Genomic DNA, 25,467 nt, shown 5'->3' with positions numbered 1-25,467 from the left:
GTCGCATCTCAAGAGGAGGCGCTCTCCACAGGAAAGGCGAGAGGAACTCCAGGGTCGTGCCACCATTCCAAGAGTCCCCCAGATGTGTCAGTCCATTCCAGAGGAACCTGTTTTCCCTGCACTGCCTTGACGTTCAAGCCGAGGATCGACTCCCACCACGTGTGCACGTGGGACAGCCCTGTGGGAAAGCCTCGTGGGAAAGCCTCGTGGGAAAGACTCGAGGGTAAACCATAGATCCTTTGATCCACGCGGCGGACTGCGTGACACTGCTGCTACCGCTCTGGAGGAAAGCGCAAGTGCATGCCCGCATTCGAGTCGAGGACTGACTCCCCTGGGGAGACTCCAGAAGTACCCCAAGATCCATGTCAGCACTGGAGAGGAATCCTCAGGTTCCGGCCCCGACTCCACACAAGGTCTTAGGCCCCGGCATCGAAGGGAGAGGAATCCCGAAAGGCCCCCGAGGAACTCGCATGGGGACTGGCCTTTCCTGAGGCCACCAGAGCGGGTCCCTGAGGTCCCCGTCGTAAGTCGAGAGCACCTGCCGCAACTCGAGAAAATCCAGGAGGTTTTGCCCTCCCGGCGAGATGAGGCCCATTTCCGCTGAGGCTTCTCGAGGCCAATCACATCTAACCACTGGAACTTCCAAAGGGTCCTTCACACCCTTGCTGCAACTCAAGAAGTTCCCCGACATACCCGTCTGCACTCGAGAGGAAGCACGTGGTGTCCCGCACACATCCAGGGGAGCCCCGTTTCCGCCTCCTAGCTCGAGATGAGGGATCCTTTCCCTGTTTCGTAGGGAAAGAATTCCCGGCGTTCCCGTCGCATCTCAAGAGGAGGCGCTCTCCACAGGAAAGGCGAGAGGAACTCCAGGGTGGTGCCACCATTCCAAGAGTCCCCCAGATGTGTCAGTCCATTCCAGAGGAACCTGTTTTCCCTGCACTGCCTTGACGTTCAAGCCGAGGATCGACTCCCACCACGTGTGCACGTGGGACAGCCCTGTGGGAAAGCCTCGTGGGAAAGCCTCGTGGGAAAGACTCGAGGGAAAACCATAGATCCTTTGATCCACGCGGCGGACTGCGTGACACTGCTGCTACCGCTCTGGAGGAAAGCGCAAGGGCATGCCCGCATTCGAGTCGAGGACTGACTCCCCTGGGGAGACTCCAGAAGTACCCCAAGATCCATGTCAGCACTGGAGAGGAATCCTCAGGTTCCGGCCCCGACTCCACACAAGGTCTTAGGCCCCGGCATCGAAGGGAGAGGAATCCCGAAAGGCCCCCGAGGAACTCGCATGGGGACTGGCCTTTCCTGAGGCCACCAGAGCGGGTCCCTGAGGTCCCCGTCGTAAGTCGAGAGCACCTGCCGCAACTCGAGAAAATCCAGGAGGTTTTGCCCTCCAGGCGAGATGAGGCCCGTTTCCGCTGAGGCTTCTCGAGGCCAATCACATCTAACCACTGGAACTTCCAAAGGGTCCTTCACACCCTTGCTGCAACTCAAGAAGTTCCCCGACATACCCGTCTCCACTCGAGAGGAAGCACGTGGTGTCCCGCACACATCCAGGGGAGCCCCGTTTCCGCCTCCTAGCTCGAGATGAGGGATCCTTTCCCTGTTTCGTAGGGAAAGAATTCCCGGCGTTCCGTCGCATCTCAAGAGGAGGCGCTCTCCACAGGAAAGGAGAGAGGAACTCCAGGGTCGTGCCACCATTCCAAGAGTCCCCCAGATGTGTCAGTCCATTCCAGAGGAACCTGTTTTCCCTGCACTGCCTTGACGTTCAAGCCGAGGATCGACTCCCACCACGTGTGCACGTGGGACAGCCCTGTGGGAAAGCCTCGTGGAAAAGCCTCGTGGGAAAGACTCGAGGGAAAACCATAGATCATTTGATCCACGTGGCGGACTGCTTGACACTGCTGCTACCGCTCTGGAGGAAAGCGCAAGTGCATGCCTGCATTCGAGACGTGGACTGACTCCCCTGGGGAGACTCCAGAAGTACCCCAAGATCCATGTCAGCACTGGAGAGGAATCCTCAGGTTCCGGCCCCGATTCCACACAAGGTCTTAGGCCCCGGCATCGACGGGAGAGGAAAACCGAGAGGCCCCCGAGGAACTCGCATGGGGACTGGCCTTTCCTGAGGCCACCAGAGCGGTTCCCTGAGGTCCCCGTCGTAAGTCGAGAGCACTTGCCGCAACTCGAGAAAATCCAGGAGGTTTTGCCCTCCAGGCGAGATGAGGCCCATTTCCGCTGAGGCTTCTCGAGGCCAATCACATCTAACCACTGGAACTTCCAAAGGGTCCTTCACACCCTTGCTGCAACTCAAGAAGTTCCCCGACATACCCGTCTGCACTCGAGAGGAAGCACGTGGTGTCCCGCACACATCCAGGGGAGCCCCGTTTCCGCCTCCTAGCTCGAGATGAGGGATCCTTTCCCTGTTTCGTAGGGAAAGAATTCCCGGCGTTCCCGTCGCATCTCAAGAGGAGGCGCTCTCCACAGGAAAGGCGAGAGGAACACCAGGGTCGTGCCACCATTCCAAGAGTCCCCCAGATGTGTCAGTCCATTCCAGAGGAACCTGTTTTCCCTGCACTGCCTTGACGTTCAAGCCGAGGATCGACTCCCAGCACGTGTGCACGTGGGACAGCCCTGTGGGAAAGCCTCGTGGGAAAGCCTCGTGGGAAAGACTCGAGGGAAAACCATAGATCCTTTGATCCACGCGGCGGACTGCGTGACACTGCTGCTACCGCTCTGGAGGAAAGCGCAAGTGCATGCCCGCATTCGAGTCGAGGACTGACTCCCCTGGGGAGACTCCAGAAGTACCCCAAGATCCATGTCAGCACTGGAGAGGAATCCTCAGGTTCCGGCCCCGACTCCACACAAGGTCTTAGGCCCCGGCATCGAAGGGAGAGGAATCCCGAAAGGCCCCCGAGGAACTCGCATGGGGACTGGCCTTTCCTGAGGCCACCAGAGCGGGTCCCTGAGGTCCCCGTCGTAAGTCGAGAGCACCTGCCGCAACTCGAGAAAATCCAGGAGGTTTTGCCCTCCAGGCGAGATGAGGCCCATTTCCGCTGAGGCTTCTCGAGGCCAATCACATCTAACCACTGGAACTTCCAAAGGGTCCTTCACACCCTTGCTGCAACTCAAGAAGTTCCCCGACATACCCGTCTCCGCTCGAGAGGAAGCACGTGGGGTCCCGCACACATCCAGGGGAGCCCCGTTTCCGCCTCCTAGCTCGAGATGAGGGATCCTTTCCCTGTTTCGTAGGGAAAGAATTCCCGGCGTTCCCGTCGCATCTCAAGAGGAGGCGCTCTCCACAGGAAAGGCGAGAGGAACTCCAGGGTCGTGCCACCATTCCAAGAGTCCCCCAGATGTGTCAGTCCATTCCAGAGGAACCTGTTTTCCCTGCACTGCCTTGACGTTCAAGCCGAGGATCGACTCCCACCACGTGTGCACGTGGGACAGCCCTGTGGGAAAGCCTCGTGGGAAAGCCTCGTGGGAAAGACTCGAGGGTAAACCATAGATCCTTTGATCCACGCGGCGGACTGCGTGACACTGCTGCTACCGCTCTGGAGGAAAGCGCAAGTGCATGCCCGCATTCGAGTCGAGGACTGACTCCCCTGGGGAGACTCCAGAAGTACCCCAAGATCCATGTCAGCACTGGAGAGGAATCCTCAGGTTCCGGCCCCGACTCCACACAAGGTCTTAGGCCCCGGCATCGAAGGGAGAGGAATCCCGAAAGGCCCCCGAGGAACTCGCATGGGGACTGGCCTTTCCTGAGGCCACCAGAGCGGGTCCCTGAGGTCCCCGTCGTAAGTCGAGAGCACCTGCCGCAACTCGAGAAAATCCAGGAGGTTTTGCCCTCCCGGCGAGATGAGGCCCATTTCCGCTGAGGCTTCTCGAGGCCAATCACATCTAACCACTGGAACTTCCAAAGGGTCCTTCACACCCTTGCTGCAACTCAAGAAGTTCCCCGACATACCCGTCTGCACTCGAGAGGAAGCACGTGGTGTCCCGCACACATCCAGGGGAGCCCCGTTTCCGCCTCCTAGCTCGAGATGAGGGATCCTTTCCCTGTTTCGTAGGGAAAGAATTCCCGGCGTTCCCGTCGCATCTCAAGAGGAGGCGCTCTCCACAGGAAAGGCGAGAGGAACTCCAGGGTGGTGCCACCATTCCAAGAGTCCCCCAGATGTGTCAGTCCATTCCAGAGGAACCTGTTTTCCCTGCACTGCCTTGACGTTCAAGCCGAGGATCGACTCCCACCACGTGTGCACGTGGGACAGCCCTGTGGGAAAGCCTCGTGGGAAAGCCTCGTGGGAAAGACTCGAGGGAAAACCATAGATCCTTTGATCCACGCGGCGGACTGCGTGACACTGCTGCTACCGCTCTGGAGGAAAGCGCAAGGGCATGCCCGCATTCGAGTCGAGGACTGACTCCCCTGGGGAGACTCCAGAAGTACCCCAAGATCCATGTCAGCACTGGAGAGGAATCCTCAGGTTCCGGCCCCGACTCCACACAAGGTCTTAGGCCCCAGCATCGAAGGGAGAGGAATCCCGAAAGGCCCCCGAGGAACTCGCATGGGGACTGGCCTTTCCTGAGGCCACCAGAGCGGGTCCCTGAGGTCCCCGTCGTAAGTCGAGAGCACCTGCCGCAACTCGAGAAAATCCAGGAGGTTTTGCCCTCCAGGCGAGATGAGGCCCGTTTCCGCTGAGGCTTCTCGAGGCCAATCACATCTAACCACTGGAACTTCCAAAGGGTCCTTCACACCCTTGCTGCAACTCAAGAAGTTCCCCGACATACCCGTCTCCACTCGAGAGGAAGCACGTGGTGTCCCGCACACATCCAGGGGAGCCCCGTTTCCGCCTCCTAGCTCGAGATGAGGGATCCTTTCCCTGTTTCGTAGGGAAAGAATTCCCGGCGTTCCGTCGCATCTCAAGAGGAGGCGCTCTCCACAGGAAAGGAGAGAGGAACTCCAGGGTCGTGCCACCATTCCAAGAGTCCCCCAGATGTGTCAGTCCATTCCAGAGGAACCTGTTTTCCCTGCACTGCCTTGACGTTCAAGCCGAGGATCGACTCCCACCACGTGTGCACGTGGGACAGCCCTGTGGGAAAGCCTCGTGGAAAAGCCTCGTGGGAAAGACTCGAGGGAAAACCATAGATCATTTGATCCACGTGGCGGACTGCTTGACACTGCTGCTACCGCTCTGGAGGAAAGCGCAAGTGCATGCCTGCATTCGAGACGTGGACTGACTCCCCTGGGGAGACTCCAGAAGTACCCCAAGATCCATGTCAGCACTGGAGAGGAATCCTCAGGTTCCGGCCCCGATTCCACACAAGGTCTTAGGCCCCGGCATCGACGGGAGAGGAAAACCGAGAGGCCCCCGAGGAACTCGCATGGGGACTGGCCTTTCCTGAGGCCACCAGAGCGGTTCCCTGAGGTCCCCGTCGTAAGTCGAGAGCACTTGCCGCAACTCGAGAAAATCCAGGAGGTTTTGCCCTCCAGGCGAGATGAGGCCCATTTCCGCTGAGGCTTCTCGAGGCCAATCACATCTAACCACTGGAACTTCCAAAGGGTCCTTCACACCCTTGCTGCAACTCAAGAAGTTCCCCGACATACCCGTCTGCACTCGAGAGGAAGCACGTGGTGTCCCGCACACATCCAGGGGAGCCCCGTTTCCGCCTCCTAGCTCGAGATGAGGGATCCTTTCCCTGTTTCGTAGGGAAAGAATTCCCGGCGTTCCCGTCGCATCTCAAGAGGAGGCGCTCTCCACAGGAAAGGCGAGAGGAACACCAGGGTCGTGCCACCATTCCAAGAGTCCCCCAGATGTGTCAGTCCATTCCAGAGGAACCTGTTTTCCCTGCACTGCCTTGACGTTCAAGCCGAGGATCGACTCCCAGCACGTGTGCACGTGGGACAGCCCTGTGGGAAAGCCTCGTGGGAAAGCCTCGTGGGAAAGACTCGAGGGAAAACCATAGATCCTTTGATCCACGCGGCGGACTGCGTGACACTGCTGCTACCGCTCTGGAGGAAAGCGCAAGTGCATGCCCGCATTCGAGTCGAGGACTGACTCCCCTGGGGAGACTCCAGAAGTACCCCAAGATCCATGTCAGCACTGGAGAGGAATCCTCAGGTTCCGGCCCCGACTCCACACAAGGTCTTAGGCCCCGGCATCGAAGGGAGAGGAATCCCGAAAGGCCCCCGAGGAACTCGCATGGGGACTGGCCTTTCCTGAGGCCACCAGAGCGGGTCCCTGAGGTCCCCGTCGTAAGTCGAGAGCACCTGCCGCAACTCGAGAAAATCCAGGAGGTTTTGCCCTCCAGGCGAGATGAGGCCCATTTCCGCTGAGGCTTCTCGAGGCCAATCACATCTAACCACTGGAACTTCCAAAGGGTCCTTCACACCCTTGCTGCAACTCAAGAAGTTCCCCGACATACCCGTCTCCGCTCGAGAGGAAGCACGTGGTGTCCCGCACACATCCAGGGGAGCCCCGTTTCCGCCTCCTAGCTCGAGATGAGGGATCCTTTCCCTGTTTCGTAGGGAAAGAATTCCCGGCGTTCCCGTCGCATCTCAAGAGGAGGCGCTCTCCACAGGAAAGGAGAGAGGAACTCCAGGGTCGTGCCACCATTCCAAGAGTCCCCCAGATGTGTCAGTCCATTCCAGAGGAACCTGTTTTCCCTGCACTGCCTTGACGTTCAAGCCGAGGATCGACTCCCACCACGTGTGCACGTGGGACAGCCCTGTGGGAAAGCCTCGTGGGAAAGCCTCGTGGGAAAGACTCGAGGGAAAACCATAGATCCTTTGATTCACGCGGCGGACTGCGTGACACTGCTGCTACCGCTCTGGAGGAAAGCGCAAGTGCATGCCCGCATTCGAGACGAGGACTGACTCCCCTGGGGAGACTCCAGAAGTACCCCAAGATCCATGTCAGCACTGGAGAGGAATCCTCAGGTTCCGGCCCCGACTCCACACAAGGTCTTAGGCCCCGGCATCGACGGGAGAGGAATCCCGAGAGGCCCCCGAGGAACTCGCATGGGGACAGGCCTTTCCTGAGGCCACCAGAGCGGGTCCCTGAGGTCCCCGTTGTAAGTCGAGAGCACCTGCCGCAACTCGAGAAAATCCAGGAGGTTTTGCCCTCCAGGCGAGATGAGGCCCATTTCCGCTGAGGCTTCTCGAGGCCAATCACATCTAACCACTGGAACTTCCAAAGGGTCCTTCACACCCTTGCTGCAACTCAAGAAGTTCCCCGACATACCCGTCTCCACTCGAGAGGAAGCACGTGGGGTCCCGCACACTTCCAGGGGAGCCCCGTTTCCGCCTCCTAGCTCGAGATGAGGGATCCTTTCCCTGTTTCGTAGGGAAAGAATTCCCGGCGTTCCCGTCGCATCTCAAGAGGAGGCGCTCTCCACAGGAAAGGCGAGAGGAACTCCAGGGTCGTGCCACCATTCCAAGAGTCCCCCAGATGTGTCAGTCCATTCCAGAGGAACCAGTTTTCCCTGCACTGCCTTGACGTTCAAGCCGAGGATCGACTCCCACCACGTGTGCACGTGGGACAGCCCTGTGGGAAAGCCTCGTGGGAAAGCCTCGTGGGAAAGACTCGAGGGTAAACCATAGATCCTTTGATCCACGCGGCGGACTGCGTGACACTGCTGCTACCGCTCTGGAGGAAAGCGCAAGTGCATGCCCGCATTCGAGACGAGGACTGACTCCCCTGGGGAGACTCCAGAAGTACCCCAAGATCCATGTCAGCACTGGAGAGGAATCATCAGGTTCCGGCCCCGACTTCACACAAGGTCTTAGGCCCCGGCATCGACGGGAGAGGAATCCCGAGACGCCCCCGAGGAACTCGCATGGGGACTGGCCTTTCCTGAGGCCACCAGAGCGGGTCCCTGAGGTCCCCGTCGTAAGTCGAGAGCACCTGCCGCAACTCGAGAAAATCCAGGAGGTTTTGCCCTCCAGGAGAGATGAGGCCCATTTCCGCTGAGGCTTCTCGAGGCCAATCACATCTAACCACTGGAACTTCCAAAGGGTCCTTCACACCCTTGCTGCAACTCAAGAAGTTCCCCGACATACCCGTCTGCACTCGAGAGGAAGCACGTGGTGTTCCGCACACATCCAGGGGAGCCCCGTTTCCGCCTCCTAGCTCGAGATGAGGGATCCTTTCCCTGTTTCGTAGGGAAAGAATTCCCGGCGTTCCCGTCGCATATCAAGAGGAGGCGCTCTCCACAGGAAAGGCGAGAGGAACTCCAGGGTCATGCCACCATTCCAAGAGTCCCCCAGATGTGTCAGTCCATTCCAGAGGAACCTGTTTTCCCTGCACTGCCTTGACGTTCAAGCCGAGGATCGACTCCCACCACGTGTGCACGTGGGACAGCCCTGTGGGAAAGCTTCGTGGGAAAGCCTCGTGGGAAAGACTCGAGGGAAAACCATAGATCCTTTGATCCACGCGGCGGACTGCGTGACACTGCTGCTACCCCTCTGGAGGAAAGCGCAAGTGCATGCCCGCATTCGAGACGAGGACTGACTCCCCTGGGGAGACTCCAGAAGTACCCCAAGATCCATGTCAGCACTGGAGAGGAATCCTCAGGTTCCGGCCCCGACTCCACACAAGGTCTTAGGCCCCGGCATCGACGGGAGAGGAATCCCGAGTGGACCCCGAGGAACTCGCATGGGGACTGGCCTTTCCTGAGGCCACAAGAGCCGGACCCTGAGGTCCCCGTCGTAAGTCGAGATCACCTGCCGCAACTCGAGAAAATCCAGGAGGTTTTGCCCTCCAGGCGAGATGAGGCCCATTTCCGCTGAGGCTTCTCGAGGCTAATCACGTCTAACCACTGGAACTTCCAAAGGTTCCTTCACACCCTTGCTGCAACTCAAGAAGTTCCCCGACATACCCGTCTCCACTCGAGAGGAAGCACGTGGGTCCCGCACACATCCAGGGGAGCCCCGTTTCCGCCTCCTAGCTCGAGATGAGGGATCCTTTCCCTGTTTCGTAGGGAAAGAATTCCCGGCGTTCCCGTCGCATCTCAAGAGGAGGCGATCTCCACAGGAAAGGCGAGAGGAACTCCAGGGTCGTGCCACCATTCCAAGAGTCCCCCAGATGTGTCAGTCCATTCCAGAGGAACCTGTTTTCCCTGCACTGCCTTGACGTTCAAGCCGAGGATCGACTCCCACCACTTGTGCACGTGGGACAGCCCTGTGGGAAAGCCTCGTGGGAAAGCCTCGTGGGAAAGACTCGAGGGAAAACCATAGATCCTTTGATCCACGCGGCGGACTGCGTGACACTGCTGCTACCGCTCTGGAGGAAAGCGCAAGTGCATGCCCGCATTCGAGACGAGGACTGACTCCCCTGGGGAGACTCCAGAAGTACCCCAAGATCCATGTCAGCACTGGAGAGGAATCCTCAGGTTCCGGCCCCGACTCCACACAAGGTCTTAGGCCCCGGCATCGACGGGAGAGGAATCCCGAGAGGCCCCCGAGGAACTCGCATGGGGACTGGCCTTTCCTGAGGCCACCAGAGCGTGTCCCTGAGGTCCCGGTCGTAAGTCGAGAGCACCTGCCGCAACTCGAGAAAATCCAGGAGGTTTTGCCCTCCAGGCGAGATGAGGCCCATTTCCGCTGAGGCTTCTCGAGGCCAATCACATCTAACCACTGGACCTTCCAAAGGGTCCTTCACACCCTTGCTGCAACTCAAGAAGTTCCGCGACATACCCGTCTCCACTCGAGAGGAAGCACGTGGTGTCCCGCAGACATCCAGGGGAGCCCCGTTTCCGCCTCCTAGCTCGAGATGAGGGATCCTTTCCCTGTTTCGTAGGGAAAGAATTCCCGGCGTTCCCGTCGCATCTCAAGAGGAGGCGCTCTCCACAGGAAAGGCGAGAGGAACTCCAGGGTCGTGACACCATTCCAAGAGTCCCCCACATGTGTCAGTCCATTCCAGAGGAACCTGTTTTCCCTGCACTGCCTTGACGTTCAAGCCGAGGATCGACTCCCACCACGTGTGCACGTGGGAAAGCCCTGTGGCAAAGCCTCGTGGGAAAGCCTCGTGGGAAAGGCTCGAGGGAAAACCATAGATCCTTTGATCCACGCTGCGGACTGCGTGACACTGCTGCTACCGCTCTGGAGGAAAGCGCAAGTGCATGCCCGCATTTGAGACGAGGACTGACTCCCCTGGGGAGACTCCAGAAGTACCCCAAGATCCATGTCAGCACTGGAGAGGAATCCTCAGGTTCCGGCCCCGACTCCACACAAGGTCTTAGGCCCCGGCATCGACGGGAGAGGAATCCTGAGAGGCCCCCGAGGAACTCGCATGGGGACTGGCCTTTCCTGAGGCCACCAGAGCGGGTCCCTGAGGACCCCGTCGTAAGTCGAGAGCACCTGCCGCAACTCGAGAAAATCCAGGAGGTTTTGCCCTCCAGGCGAGATGAGGTCCATTTCCGCTGAGGCTTCTCGAGGCCAATCACATCTAACCACTCGACCTTCCAAAGGGTCCTTCACACCCTTGCTGCAACTCAAGAAGATCCCCGACATACCCGTCTCCACTCGAGAGGAAGCACGTGGTGTCCCGCACACATCCAGGGGAGCCCCGTTTCCGCCTCCTAGCTCGAGATGAGGGATCCTTTCCCTGTTTCATAGGGAAAGAATTCCCGGCGTTCCCGTCGCATCTCAAGAGGAGGCACTCTCCACAGGAAAGGCGAGAGGAACTCCAGGGTCGTGCCACCATTCAAAGAGTCCCCCAGATGTGTCAGTCCATTCCAGAGGAAACTGTTTTCCCTGCACTGCCTTGACGTTCAAGCCGAGGATCGACTCCCACCACGTGTGCACGTGGGACAGCCCTGTGGGAAAGCCTCGTGGGAAAGCCTCGTGGGAAAGACTCGAGGGAAAAACATAGATCCTTTGATCCACGCGGCGGACTGTGTGACACTCCTGCTATCGCTCTGGAGGAAAGCGCAAGTGCATGCCCGCATTCGAGACGAGGACTGACTCCCTTGGGGAGACTCCAGAATACCCCAAGATCCATGTCAGCACTGGAGAGGAATCCTCAGGTTCCGGCCCCGACTCCACACAAGGTCTTAGGCCCCGGCATCGACGGGAGAGGAATCCCGAGAGGCCCCCGAGGAACTCGCATGGGGACTGGCCTTTCCTGAGGCCACCAGAGCGAGTCCCTGAAGTCCCCGTCGTAAGTCGAGAGCACCTGCTGCAACTCGAGAAAATCCAGGAGGTTTTGCCCTCCAGGCGAGATGAGGCCCATTTCCGCTGAGGCTTCTCGAGGCCAATCACATCTAACCACTGGAACTTCCAAAGGGTCCTTCACACCATTGCTGCAACTCAAGAAGTTCCCCGACATACCCGTCTCCACTCGAGAGGAAGCACGTGGGGTCCCGCACACATCCAGGTGAGCCCCGTTTCCGCCTCCTAGCTCGAGATGAGGGATCCTTTCCCTGTTTCGTAGGGAAAGAATTCCCGGCGTTCCCGTCGCATCTCAAGAGGAGGCGCTCTCCACAGGAAAGGCGAGAGGAACTCCAGGGTCGTGCCACCATTCCAAGAGTCCCCCAGATGTGTCAGTCCATTCCAGAGGAACCTGTTTTCCCTGCACTGCCTTGACGTTCAAGCCGAGGATCGACTCCCACCACGTGTGCACGTGGGACAGCCCTGTGGGAAAGCCTCGTGGGAAAGCCTCGTGGGAAAGACTCGAGGGAAAACCATAGATCCTTTGATCCACGCGGCGGACTGCGTGACACTGCTGCTACCGCTCTGGAGGAAAGCGCAATGCATGCCCGCATTCGAGACGAGGACTGACTCCCCTGGGGAGACTCCAGAAGTACCCCAAGATCCATGTCAGCACTGGAGAGGAATCCTCAGGTTCCGGCCCCGACTCCACACAAGGTCTTAGGCCCCGGCATCGACGGGAGAGGAATCCCGAGAGGCCCCCGAGGAACTCGCATGGGGACTGGCCTTCCTGAGGCCACAGAGCGGTTCCCTGAGGTCCCCGTCGTAAGTAGAGAGCACCTGCAGCAACTCGAGAAAATCCAGGAGGTTTTGCCCTCCAGGCGAGATGAGGCCCATTTCCGCTGAGGCTTCTCGAGGCCAATCACATCTAACCACTGGACTTTCCAAAGGGTCCTTCACACCCTTGCTGCAACTCAAGAAGTTCCGCGACATACCCGTCTGCACTCGAGAGGAAGCACGTGGTGTCCCGCACACATCCAGGGGAGCCCCGTTTCCGCCTCCTAGCTCGAGATGAGGGATCCTTTCCCTGTTTCGTAGGGAAAGAATTCCCGGCGTTCCCGTCGCATCTCAAGAGGAGGCGCTCTCCACAGGAAAGGCGAGAGGAACTCCAGGGTCGTGACACCATTCCAAGAGTCCCCCAGATGTGTCAGTCCATTCCAGAGGAACCTGTTTTCCCTGCACTGCCTTGACGTTCAAGCCGAGGATCGACTCCCACCACGTGTGCACGTGGGAAAGCCCTGTGGCAAAGCCTCGTGGGAAAGCCTCGTGGGAAAGACTCGAGGGAAAACCATAGATCCTTTGATCCACGCGGCGGACTGCGTGACACTGCTGCTATCGGTCTGGAGGAAAGCGCAAATGCATGCCCGCATTCGAGACGAGGACTGACTCCCCTGGGGAGACTCCAGAAGTACCCCAAGATCCATGTCAGCACTGGAGTGGAATCCTCAGGTTCCGGCCCCGACTCCACACAAGGTCTTAGGCCCCGGCATCGACGGGAGAGGAATCCTGAGAGGCCCCCGAGGAACTCGCATGGGGACTGGCCTTTCCTGAGGCCACCAGAGCGGGTCCCTGAGGACCCCGTCGTAAGTCGAGAGCACCTGCCGCAACTCGAAAAAATCCAGGAGGTTTTGCCCTCCAGGCGAGATGAGGTCCATTTCCGCTGAGGCTTCTCGAGGCCAATCACATCTAACCACTCGACCTTCCAAAGGGTCCTTCACACCCTTGCTGCAACTCAAGAAGTTCCCCGACATACCCGTCTCCACTCGAGAGGAAGCACGTGGTGTCCCGCACACATCCAGGGGAGCCCCGTTTCCGCCTCCTAGCTCGAGATGAGGGATCCTTTCCCTGTTTCGTAGGGAAAGAATTCTCGGCGTTCCCGTCGCATCTCAAGAGGAGGCGCTCTCCACAGGAAAGGCGAGAGGAACTCCAGGGTCGTGCCACCATTCCAAGAGTCCCCCAGATGTGTCAGTCCATTCCAGAGGAACCTGTTTTCCCTGCACTGCCTTGACGTTCAAGCCGAGGATCGACTCCCACCACGTGTGCACGTGGGACAGCCCTGTGGGAAAGCCTCGTGGGAAAGCCTCGTGGGAAAGACTCGAGGGAAAACCATAGATCCTTTGATCCACGCGGCAGACTGCGTGACACTGCTGCTACCGCTCTGGAGGAAAGCGCAAGTGCATGCCCGCATTCGAGACGAGGACTGGCTCCCCTGGGGAGACTCCAGAAGTACCCCAAGATCCATGTCAGCACTGGAGAGGAATCCTCAGGTTCGGCCCCGACTCCACACAAGGTCTTAGGCCCCGGCATCGACGGGAGAGGAATCCCGAGAGGCCCCCGAGGAACTCGCATGGGGACTGGCCTTTCCTGAGGCCACCAGAGCGGTTCCCTGAGGTCCCCGTCGTAAGTCGAGAGCACCTGCCGCAACTCGAGAAAATCCAGGAGGTTTTGCCCTCCAGGCGAGATGAGGCCCATTTCCGCTGAGGCGTCTCGAGGCCAATCACATCTAACCACTGGAACTTCCAAAGGGTCCTTCACACCCTTGCTGCAACTCAAGAAGTTCCCCGACATACCCGTCTCCACTCGAAAGGAAGCACGTGGTGTCCCGCACACATCCAGGGGAGCCCCGTTTCCGCCTCCTAGCTCGAGATGAGGGATCCTTGCCCTGTTTCGTAGGGAAAGAATTCCCGGCGTTCCCGTCGCATCTCAAGAGGAGGCGCTCTCCACAGGCAAGGCGAGAGGAACTCCAGGGTCGTGCCACCATTCCAAGAGACCCCCAGATGTGTCAGTCCATTCCAGAGGAACCTGTTTTCCCTGCACTGCCTTGACGTTCAAGCCGAGGATCGACTCCCACCACGTGTGCACGTGGGACAGCCCTGTGGGAAAGCCTTGTGGGAAAGCCTCGTGGGAAAGCCTCGTGGGAAAACCATAGATCCTTTGATCCACGCGGCGGACTGCGTGACACTGCTGCTACCGCTCTGGAGGAAAGCGCAAGTGCATGCCCGCATTCGAGTCGAGGACTGACTCCCCTGGGGAGACTCCAGAAGTACCCCAAGATCCATGTCAGCACTGGAGAGGAATCCTCAGGTTCCGGCCCCGACTCCACACAAGGTCTTAGGATCCGGCATCGATGGGAGAGGAATCCCGAGAGGCCCCCGAGGAACTCGCATGGGGACTGGCCTTTCCTGAGGCCACCAGAGCGGGTCCCTGAGGTCCCCGCCGTAAGTCGAGAGCACCTGCCGCAACTCGAGAAAATCCAGGAGGTTTTGCCCTCCAGGCGAGATGAGGCCCATTTCCGCTGAGGATTCTCGAGGCTAATCACATCTAACCACTGGAACTTCCAAAGGGTCCTTCACACCCTTGCTGCAACTCAAGAAGTTCCCCGACATACCCGTCTCCACTCGAGAGGAAGCACTAGGGTCCCGCACCCATCCAGGGGAGCCCCGTTTCCGCCTCCAAGTTCGAGATGAGGGATCCTTTCCCTGTTCCTTAGGGAAAGAATTTCCGGCATTCCCGTCGCATCTCAAAAGGAGGCGCTCTCCACAGGAAATGCGAGAGGAACTCCAGGGTCGTGCTACCATTCCAAGAGTCCCCCAGATGTGTCAGTCCATTCCAGAGGAACCTGTTTTCCCTGCACTGCCTTGACGTTCAAGCCGAGGATCGACTCCCACCACGTGTGCACGTGGGACAGCCCTGTGGGAAAGCCTCTTGGGAAAGCCTCGTGGGAAAGACTCGAGGGAAAACCATAGATCCTTTGATCCACGCGGCGGACTGCGTGACACTGCTGCTACCGCTCTGGAGGAAAGCGCAAGTGCATGTCCGCATTCGAAAGGAGCACTGACTCCCCTGGGGAGACTCCAGAAGTACCCCAAGACCCATGTCAGCACTGGAGAGGAATCCTCAGGTTCCGGCCCCGACTCCACACAAGGTCTTAGGCCCCGACATCGACGGGAGAGGAATCCCGAGAGGCCCCCCAGGAACTCGCATGGGGACTGGCCTTTCCTGAGGCCACCAGAACGGGTCCCTGAGGTCCCCGTCGTAAGTCGAGAGCACCTGCCGCAACTCGAGAAAATCCAGGAGGTTTTGCCCTCCAGGCGAGATGAGGCCCATTTCCCCTGAGGCTTGTCGAGGCTAATCACATCTAACCACTGGAACTTCCAAAGAGTCCTTCACACCCTTGCTGCAACTCAAGAAATTCCCCGACATATCCGTCTCCACGCGAGAGGAAGCACGAGGGTCCCGCACACATCCAGGGGAGTCCCGTTTCCGCCTCCTAGCTCGAGATGAGGGATCCTTTCCCTGTTTCGTAGGGAAAGATTTCCCGGCGTTCCCGTCACATCTCAAGAGGAGGTGCTCTCCACAGGAAAGGCGAGAGGAACTCCAGGGTGGTGCCACCATTCCAAGAGTCCCCCAGATGTGTCAGTCCATTCCAGAGGAACCTCTTTTCCCTGCACTGCCTCGACGTTCAAGCCGAGGATCCACTCCCACCACGTGTGCACGTGGGACAGCCCTGTGGGAAAGCCTCGTGGGAAAGCCTCGTGGGAAAGACTCGAGGGAAAAGCATAGATCCTTTGATCCACGCGGCGGACTGCGTGACACTGCTGCTACCGCTCTGGAGGAAAGCGCAAGTGCATGCCCGCATTTGAGACGAGCACTGACTCCCCTGGGTAGACTCCAGAAGTACCCCAAGACCCATGTCAGCACTGGAGAGGAATCCTCAGGTTCCGGCCCAGACTCCACACAAGGACTTAGGCCCCGGCATCGACGGGAGAGGAATCCCGAGAGGCCCCCGAGGAACTCGCATGGGGACTGGCCTTTCCTGAGGCCACCAGAGCGGGTCCCTGAGGTCCCCGTCGTAAGTCGAGAGCACCTGCCGCAACTCGAGAAAATCCAGGAGGTTTGGCCTTCCAGGCGAGATGGGGCCCATTTCCCCTGAGGCTTCTCGAGGCTAATCACATCTACCACTGGAACTTCCAAAGAGTCCTTCACACCCTTGCTGCAACTCAAGAAGTTCCCCGACATACCCGTCTCCACTCGAGAGGAAGCACGTGGGTCCCGCACACATCCAGGGGAGCCCCGTTTCCGCCTCCTAGCTCGAGATGAGGGATCCTTTCCCTGTTTCGTAGGGAAAGAATTCCCGGCGTTCCCGTCGCATCTCAAGAGGAGGCGCTCTCCACAGGAAAGGCGAGAGGAACTCCAGGGTCGTGCCACCATTCCAAGAGTCCCCCAGATGTGTCAGTCCATTCCAGAGGAACCTTTTTTCCCTGCACTGAATTGACGTTCAAGCCGAGGAACGACTCCCACCACGTGTGCACGTGGGACAGCCCTGTGGGAAAGCCTCGTGGGAAAGCCTCGTGGGAAAGACTCGAGGGAAAACCATAGATCCTTTGATCCACGCGGCGGACTGCGTGACACTGCTGCTACCGCTCTGGAGGAAAGCGCAAGTGCATGCCCGCATTCGAGACGAGGACTGACTCCCCTGGGGAGACTCCAGAAATACCCCAAGATCCATGTCAGCACTGGAGAGGAATCCTCAGGTTCCGGCCCCGACTCCACACAAGGTCTTAGGCCCCGGCATCGACGGGAGAGGAATCCCGAGAGGCCCCCGAGGAACTCTCATGGGGACTGGCCTTTCCTGAGGCCACCAGAGCGGGTCCCTGAGGTCCCCGTCGTAAGTCGAGAGCACCTGCCGTAGCTCGAGAAAATCCAGGAGGTTTTGCCCTCCAGGCGAGATGAGGCCCATTTCCTCTGAGGCTTCTCGAGGCCAATCACATCTAACCACTGGAACTTCCAAAGGGTCCTTCACACCCTTGCTGCAAATTAAGAAGTTCCCCGACATACCCGTCTCCACTCGAGAGGAAGCACGTGGGGTCCCGCACACATCCAGGGGAGCCCCGTTTCCGCCTCCTAGCTCGAGATGAGGGATCCTTTCCCTGTTTCGTAGGGAAAGAATTCCCGGCGTTCCAGTCGCATCTCAAGAGGAGGCGCTCTCCACAGGAAAGGCGAGAGGAACTCCAGGGTCGTGCCACCACTCCAAGAGTCCCCCAGATGTGTCAGTCCATTCCAGAGGAACTTGTTTTCCCTGCACTGCCTTGACGTTCAAGCCGAGGATCGACTCCCACCACGTGTGCACGTGGGACAGCCCTGTGGGAAAGCCTCGTGGGAAAGCCTCGTGGGAAAGACTCGAGGGAAAACCATAGATCCTTTGATCCACGAGGCGGACTGCGTGACACTGCTGCTACCGCTCTGGAGGAAAGCGCAAGTGCATGCCCGCATTCGAGACGAAGACTGACTCCCCTGGGCAGACTCCAGAAGTACCCCAAGATCCATGTCAGCACTGGAGAGGAATCCTCAGGTTCCGGCCCCGACTCCACACAAGGACTTAGGCCCCGGCATCGACGGGAGAGGAATCCCCAGAGGCCCCCGAGGAACTCGCATGGGGACTGGCCTTTCCCGTCGTAAGTCGAGAGCACCTGCCGCAACTCGAGAAAATCCAGGACGTTTTGCCCTCCAGGCAAGATGAGGCCCATTTCCGCTGAGGCTTCTCGAGGCCAATCACATCTAACCACTGGAACTTCCAAAGGGTCCTTCACACCCTTGCTGCAACTCAAGAAGTTCCCCGACATACCCGTCTCCACTCGAGAGGAAGCACGTGGGGTCCCGCACACATCCAGGGGAGCCCCGTTTCCGCCTCCTACCTCGAGATGAGGGATCCTTTCCCTGTTTCGTAGGGAAAGAATTCCCGGCGTTCCCGTCGCATCTCAAGAGGAGGCGCTCTCCACAGGAAAGGCGAGAGGAACTCCAGGGTCCTGCCACCATTCCAAGAGTCCCCCAGATGTGTCAGTCCATTCCAGAGGAACCTGTTTTCCCTGCACTGAATTGACGTTCAAGCCGAGGAACGACTCCCACCACGTGTGCACGTGGGACAGCCCTGTGGGAAAGCCTCGTGGGAAAGACTCGAGGGAAAACCATAGATCCTTTGATCCACGCGGCGGACTGCGTGACACTGCTGCTACCGCTCTGGAGGAAAGCGCAAGTGCATGCCCGCATTTGAGACAAGGACTGACTCCCCTGGGGAGACTCCAGAAGTACCCCAAGATCCATGTCAGCACTGGAGAGGAATCCTCAGGTTCCGGCCCCGACTCCACACAAGGTCTTAGGCCCCGGCATCGACGGGAGAGGAATCCCGAGAGGCCCCCGAGGAACTCGCATGGGGACTGGCTTTTCCTGAGGCTACCAGATCGGGTCCCTGAGGTCCCCGTCGTAAGTCGAGAGCACCTGCCGCAACTCGAGAAAATCCAGGAGGTTTTGCCCTCCAGGCGAGATGAGGCCCATTTCCTATGAGGCTTCTCGAGGCTAATCACGTCTAACCACTGGAACTTCCAAAGGGTCCTTCACACCCTTGCTGCAACTCAAGAAGTTCCCCGACATACCCGTCTCCACTCGAGAGGAAGCACGTGGGTCCCGCACACATCCAGGGGAGCCCCGTTTCCGCCTCCTAGCTCGAGATGAGGAATCCTTTCCCTGTTTCGTAGGGAAAGAATTCCCGGCGTTCCCGTCGCATCTCAAGAGGAGGCGCTCTCAACAGGAAAGGCGAGAGGATCTCCAGGGTCGTGCCACCATTCCAAGAGTCCCCCAGATGTGTCAGTCCATTCCAGAGGAACCTGTTTTCCCTGCACTGCCTTGACGTTCAAGCCGAGGATCGAATCCCACCACGTGTGCACGTGGGACAGCCCTGTGGGAAAGCCTGGTGGGAAAGCCTCGTGGGAAAGACTCGAGGGAAAACCATAGATCCTTTGATCCACGCGGCGGACTGCGTGACACTGCTGCTACCTCTCTGGAGGAAAGCGCAAGTGCATGCCCGCATTCGAGACGAGGACTGACTCCCCTGGGGAGACTCCAGAAGTACCCCAAGATCCATGTCAGCACTGGAGAGGAATCCTCAGGTTCCGGCCCCGATTCCACACAAGGTCTTAGGCCCCGGCATCGACGGGAGAGGAATCCCGAGACGCCCCCGAGGAACTCGCATGGGGACTGGCCTTTCCTGAGGCCACCAGAGCGGGTCCCTGAGGTTCCCGTCGTAAGTCGAGAGCACCTGTCGCAACTCGAGAAAATCCAGGCGGTTTTGCCCTCCAGGAGAGATGAGGCCCATTTCCTATGAGGCTTCTCGAGGCTAATCACGTCTAACCACTGGAACTTCCAAAGGGTCCTTCACACCCTTGCTGCAACTCAAGAAGTTCCCCGACATACCCGTCTCCACTCGAGAGGAAGCACGTGGGTCCCGCACACATCCAGGGGAGCCCCGTTTCCGCCTCCTAGCTCGAGATGAGGGATCCTTTCCGTATTTCGTAGGGAAAGAATTCCCGGCGTTCCCGTCGCATCTCAAGAGGAGGCGCTCTCCACAGGAAAGGCGAGAGGAACTCCAGGGTCGTGCCACCATTCCAAGAGTCCCCCAGATGTGTCAGTCCATTCCAGAGGAACCTGTTTTCCCTGCACTGCCTTGACGTTCAAGCCGAGGATAGACTCCCACCACGTGTGCACGTGGGACAGCCCTGTGGGAAAGCCTGGTGGGAAAGCCTCATGGGAAAGACTCGAGGGAAAACCATAGATCCTTTGATCCACGCGGCGGACTGCGTGACACTGCTGCTACCGCTCTGGAGGAAAGCGCAAGTGCATGCCCACATTCGAGACGAGGACTGACTCCCCTGGGGAGACTCCAGAAATACCCCAAGATCCATGTCAGCACTGGAGAGGAATCCTCAGGTTCCGGCCCCGACTCCACACAAGGTCTTAGGCCCCGGCATCGACGGGAGAGGAATCCCGAGAGGCCCCCGAGGAACTCGCATGGGGACTGGCCTTTCCTGAGGCCACCAGAGCGGGTCCCTGAGGTCCCCGTCGTAAGTCGAGAGCACCTGCCGTAGCTCGAGAAAATCCAGGAGGTTTTGCCCTCCAGGCGAGATGAGGCCCATTTCCTCTGAGGCTTCTCGAGGCCAATCACATCTAACCACTGGAACTTCCATAGGGTCCTTCACACCATTGCTGCACCTCAAGAAGTTCCCCGACATACCCGTCTCCACTCGAGAGGAAGCACGTGGGGTCCCGCACACATCCAGGGGAGCCCCGTTTCCGCCTCCTAGCTCGAGATGAGGGATCCTTTCCCTGTTTGGTAGGGAAAGAATTCCCGGCGTTCCCCTCGCATCTCAAGAGGAGGCGCTCTCCACAGGAAAGGCGAGAGGAACTCCAGGGTCGTGCCACCATTCCAAGAGTCCCCCAGATGTGTCAGTCCATTCCAGAGGAACATGTTTTCCCTGCACTGCCTTGACGTTCAAGCCGAGAATCGACTCCCACCACGTGTGCACGTGGGACAGCCCTGTGAGAAAGCCTCGTGGGAAAGCCTCGTGGAAAAGACTCGATGGAAAACAATAGATCCTTTGATCCACGAGTTGGACTGCGCGACACTGCTGCTACCGCTCTGGAGGAAAGCGCAAGTGCATGCCCGCATTCGAGACGAGGACTGACTCCCCTGGGGAGACTCCATAAGTACCCCAAGATCCATGTCAGCACTGGAGAGGAATCCTCAGGTTCCGGCCCCGACTCCACACAAGGTCTTAGGCCCCGGCATCGACGGGAGAGGAATCCCGAGAGGCCCCCGAGGAACTCGCATGGGGACTGGCCTTTCCTGAGGCCACCAGAGCGGGTCCCTGAGGTCCCCGTCGTAAGTCGAGAGCACCTGCCGCAACTCGAGAAAATCCAGGAGGTTTTGCCCTCCAGGCGAGATGAGGCCCATTTCCGCTGAGGCTTCTCGAGGCCAATCACATCTAACCACTGGAACTTCCAAAGGGTCCTTCACACCATTGCTGCAACTCAAGAAGTTCCCCGACATACCCGTCTCCACTCGAGAGGAAGCACGTGGGGTCCCGCACACATCCAGGGGAGCCCCGTTTCCGCCTCCAAGCTCGAGATGAGGGATCCTTTCTCTGTTTCGTAGGGAAAGAATTCCCGGCGTTCCCGTCGCATCTCAAGAGGAGGCGCTCTCCACAGGAAAGGCGAGAGGAACTGAAGGGTCGTGCCACCATTCCAAGAGTCCCCCAGATGTGTCAGTCCATTCCAGAGGAACCTGTTTTCCCTGAACTGCCTTGATGTTCAAGCCGAGGATCGACTCCCACCACGTGTGCACGTGGGACAGCCCTGTGGGAAAGCCTCGTGGGAAAGCCTCGTGGGAAAGACTCGAGGGAAAACCATACATCCTTTGATGCACGCGGCGGACTGCGTGACACTGCTGCTACCGCTCTGGAGGAAAGCGCAAGTGCATGCCCGCATTCGAGACAAGGACTGACTCCCCTGGGGAGCCTCCAGAATTACCCCAAGATCCATGCCAGCACTGGAGAGGAATCCTCAGGTTCCGGCCCCGACTCCACACAAGGTCTTAGGCCCCGGCATCGACGGGAGAGGAATCCCGAGATGCCCCCGAGGAACTCGCATGGGGACTGGCCTTTCCTGAGGCCACCAGAGCGGGTCCCTGAGGTCCCCGTCGTAAGTCGAGAGCACCTGCCGCAACTCGAGAAAATCCAGGAGGTTTTGCCCTCCAGGCGAGATGAGGCCCATTTCCGCTGAGGCTTCTCGAGGCCAATCACATCTAACCACTGGAACTTCCAAAGGGTCCTTCACACCATTGCTGCAACTCAAGAAGTTCCCCGACATACCCGTCTCCACTCGAGAGGAAGCACGTGGGGTCCCTCACACATCCAGGGGAGCCCCGTTTCCGCCTCCTAGCTCGAGATGAGGGATCCTTCCCTATTTCGTAGGGAAAGAATTCCCGGCGTTCCAGTCGCATCTCAAGAGGAGGCGCTCTCCACAGGAAAGGCGAGAGGAACTCCAGGGTCGTGACACCATTCCAAGAGTCGCCCAGATGTGTCAGTCCATTCCAGAGGAACCTGTTTTCCCTGCACTGCCTTGACGTTCAAGCCGAGGATCGACTCCCACCACGTGTGCACGTGGGACAGCCCTGTGGGAAAGCCTCGTGGGAAAGCCTCGTGGGAAAGACTCGAGGGAAAACCATTGATATTTTGATCCACGCGGCGGACTGCGTGAGACTGCTGCTACCGCTCTGGAGGAAAGCGCAAGTGCATGCCCGCATTCGATACGAGGACTGACTCCCCTGGGGAGACTCCAGAAGTACCCCAAGATCCATGTCAGCACTGGAGAGGAATCCTCAAGTTCCGGCCCCGACTCCACACAAGGTCTTAGGCCCCGGCATCGACGGGAGAGGAATCCCGAGACGCCCCCGAGGAACTCTCATGGGGACTGGCCTTTCCTGAGGCCACCAGAGCGGGTCCCTGAGGTCCCCGTCGTAAGTCGAGAGCACCTGCCGCAACTCGAGAAAATCCAGGAGGTTTTGCCCTCCAGGCGAGATGAGGCCCATTTCCGCTGAGGCTTCTCGAGGCCAATCACATCTAACCACTGGAACTTCCAAAGGGTCCTTCACACCCTTGCTGCAACTTAAGAACTTCCCCGACATACCCGTCTGCACTCGAGAGGAAGCACGTGGTGTCCCGCACACATCCAGGGGAGCCCCTTTTCCGCCTCCTAGCTCGAGATGAGGGATCCTTTCCCTGTTTCGTAGGGAAAGAATTCCCGGCGTTCCCGTCGCATCTCAAGACGAGGCGCTCTCAACAGGAAAGGCGAGAGGAACTCCAGGGTCATGCCACCATTCCAAGAGTCCCCCAGATGTGTCAGTCCATTCCAGAGGAACCTGTTTTCCCTGCACTGCCTTGACGTTCAAGCCGAGGATCGACTCCCACCACGTGTGCACGTGGGACAGCCCTGTGGGAAAGCCTCGTGGGAAAGCCTCGTGGGAAAGACTCGAGGGAAAACCATACATCCTTTGTTCCACGCGGCGGACTGCGTGACACTGCTGCTACCGCTCTGGCGGAAAGCACAAGTGCATGCCCGCATTCGAGACAAGGACTGACTCCCCAGGGGAGCCTCCAGAATTACCCCAAGATCCATGCCAGCACTGGAGAGGAATCCTCAGGTTCCGGCCCCGACTCCACACAAGGTCTTAGGCCCCGGCATCGACGGGAGAGGAATCCCGAGATGCCCCCGAGGAACTCGCATGGGGACTGGCCTTTCCTGAGGCACCAGAGCGGGTCCCTGAGGTCCCCGTCGTAAGTCGAGAGCACCTGCCGCAACTCGAGAAAATCCAGGAGGTTTTGCCCTCCAGGCGAGATGAGGCCCATTTCCGCTGAGGCTTCTCGAGGCCAATCACATCTAACCACTGGAACTTCCAAAGGGTCCTTCACACCATTGCTGCAACTCAAGGAGTTCCCCGACATACCCGTCTCCACTCGAGAGGAAGCACGTGGGGTCCCTCACACATCCAGGGGCGCCCCGTTTCCGCCTCCTAGCTCGAGATGAGGGATCCTTCCCTTTTTCGTAGGGAAAGAATTCCCGGCGTTCCAGTCGCATCTCAAGAGGAGGCGCTCTCCACAGGAAAGGCGAGAGGAACTCCAGGGTCGTGACACCATTCCAAGAGTCGCCCAGATGTGTCAGTCCATTCCAGAGGAACCTGTTTTCCCTGCACTGCCTTGACGTTCAAGCCGAGGATCGACTCCCACCACGTGTGCACGTGGGACAGCCCTGTGGGAAAGCCTCGTGGGAAAGCCTCGTGGGAAAGACTCGAGGGAAAACCATTGATATTTTGATCCACGCGGCGGACTGCGTGACACTGCTGCTACCGCTCTGGAGGAAAGCGCAAGTGCATGCCCGCATTCGAGACGAGGACTGACTCCCCTGGGGAGACTCCAGAAGTACCCCAAGATCCATGTCAGCACTGGAGAGGAATCCTCAGGTTCCGGCCCCGACTCCACACAAGGTCTTAGGCCCCGGCATCGACGGGAGAGGAATCCCGAGACGCCCCCGAGGAACTCGCATGGGGACTGGCCTTTCCTGAGGCCACCAGAGCGGGTCCCTGAGGTCCCCGTCGTAAGTCGAGAGCACCTGCCGCAACTCGAGAAAATCCAGGAGGTTTTGCCCTCCAGGCGAGATGAGGCCCATTTCCGCTGAGGCTTCTCGAGGCCAATCACATCTAACCACTGGAACTTCCAAAGGGTCCTTCACACCCTTGCTGCAACTTAAGAACTTCCCCGACATACCCGTCTGCACTCGAGAGGAAGCACGTGGTGTCCCGCACACATCCAGGGGAGCCCCGTTTCCGCCTCCTAGCTCGAGATGAGGGATCCTTTCCCTGTTTCGTAGGGAAAGAATTCCCGGCGTTCCAGTCGCATCTCAAGAGGAGGCGCTCTCCACAGGAAAGGCGAGAGGAACTCCAGGGTCGTGCCACCATTCCAAGAGTCCCCCAGATGTGTCAGTCCATTCCAGAGGAACCTGTTTTCCCAGCACTGCCTTGACGTTCAAGCCGAGGATCGACTCCCACCACGTGTGCACGTGGGACAGCCCTGTGGGAAAGCCTCGTGGGAAAGCCTCGTGGGAAAGACTCGAGGGAAAACCATACATCCTTTGTTCCACGCGGCGGACTGCGTGACACTGCTGCTACCGCTCTGGCGGAAAGCACAAGTGCATGCCCGCATTCGAGACAAGGACTGACTCCCCTGGGGAGACTCCAGAAGTACCCCAAGATCCATGTCAGCACTGGAGAGGAATCCTCAGGTTCCGGCCCCGACTCCACACAAGGTCTTAGGCCCCGACATCGACGGGAGAGGAATCCCGAGAGGCCCCCGAGGAACTCGCATGGGGACTGGCCTTTCCTGAGGCCACCAGAGCGGGTCCCTGAGGTCCCCGTCGTAAGTCGAGAGCACCTGCCGCAACTCAAGAAAATCCAGGCTGTTTTGCCCTCCAGGCGAGATGAGGCCCATTTCCGCTGAGGCTTCTCGAGGCTAATCCCGTCTAACCACTGGAAATTCCAAAGGGTCTTTCACACCCTTGCTGCAACTCAAGAAGTTCCCCGACATACTCGTCTCCACTCGAGAGGAAGCACGTGGGTCTCGCACACATCCAGGGGAGCCCCGTTTCCGCCTCCTAGCTCGAGATGAGGGATCCTTTCCCTGTTTCGTAAGGAAAGAATTCCCGACGTTCCCGTCGCATCTCAAGAGGAGGCGCTCTCCACAGTAAAGGCGAGAGGAACTGAAGCGTCGTGCCACCATTCCAAGAGTCCCCCAGATGTGTCAGTCCATTCCAGAGGAACCTGTTTTCCCTGCACTGCCTTGACGTTCAAGCCGAGGATCGACTCCCACCACGTGTGCACGTGG

The sequence above is a fragment of the Ovis canadensis genome, chromosome 4 (assembly GCF_042477335.2).
Source record: "Ovis canadensis isolate MfBH-ARS-UI-01 breed Bighorn chromosome 4, ARS-UI_OviCan_v2, whole genome shotgun sequence".
Lineage (NCBI taxonomy): Eukaryota > Metazoa > Chordata > Mammalia > Artiodactyla > Bovidae > Ovis > Ovis canadensis.
The sequence above is the reverse complement of the archived record's forward strand: the minus strand, read 5'-3'. Positions refer to the sequence as shown.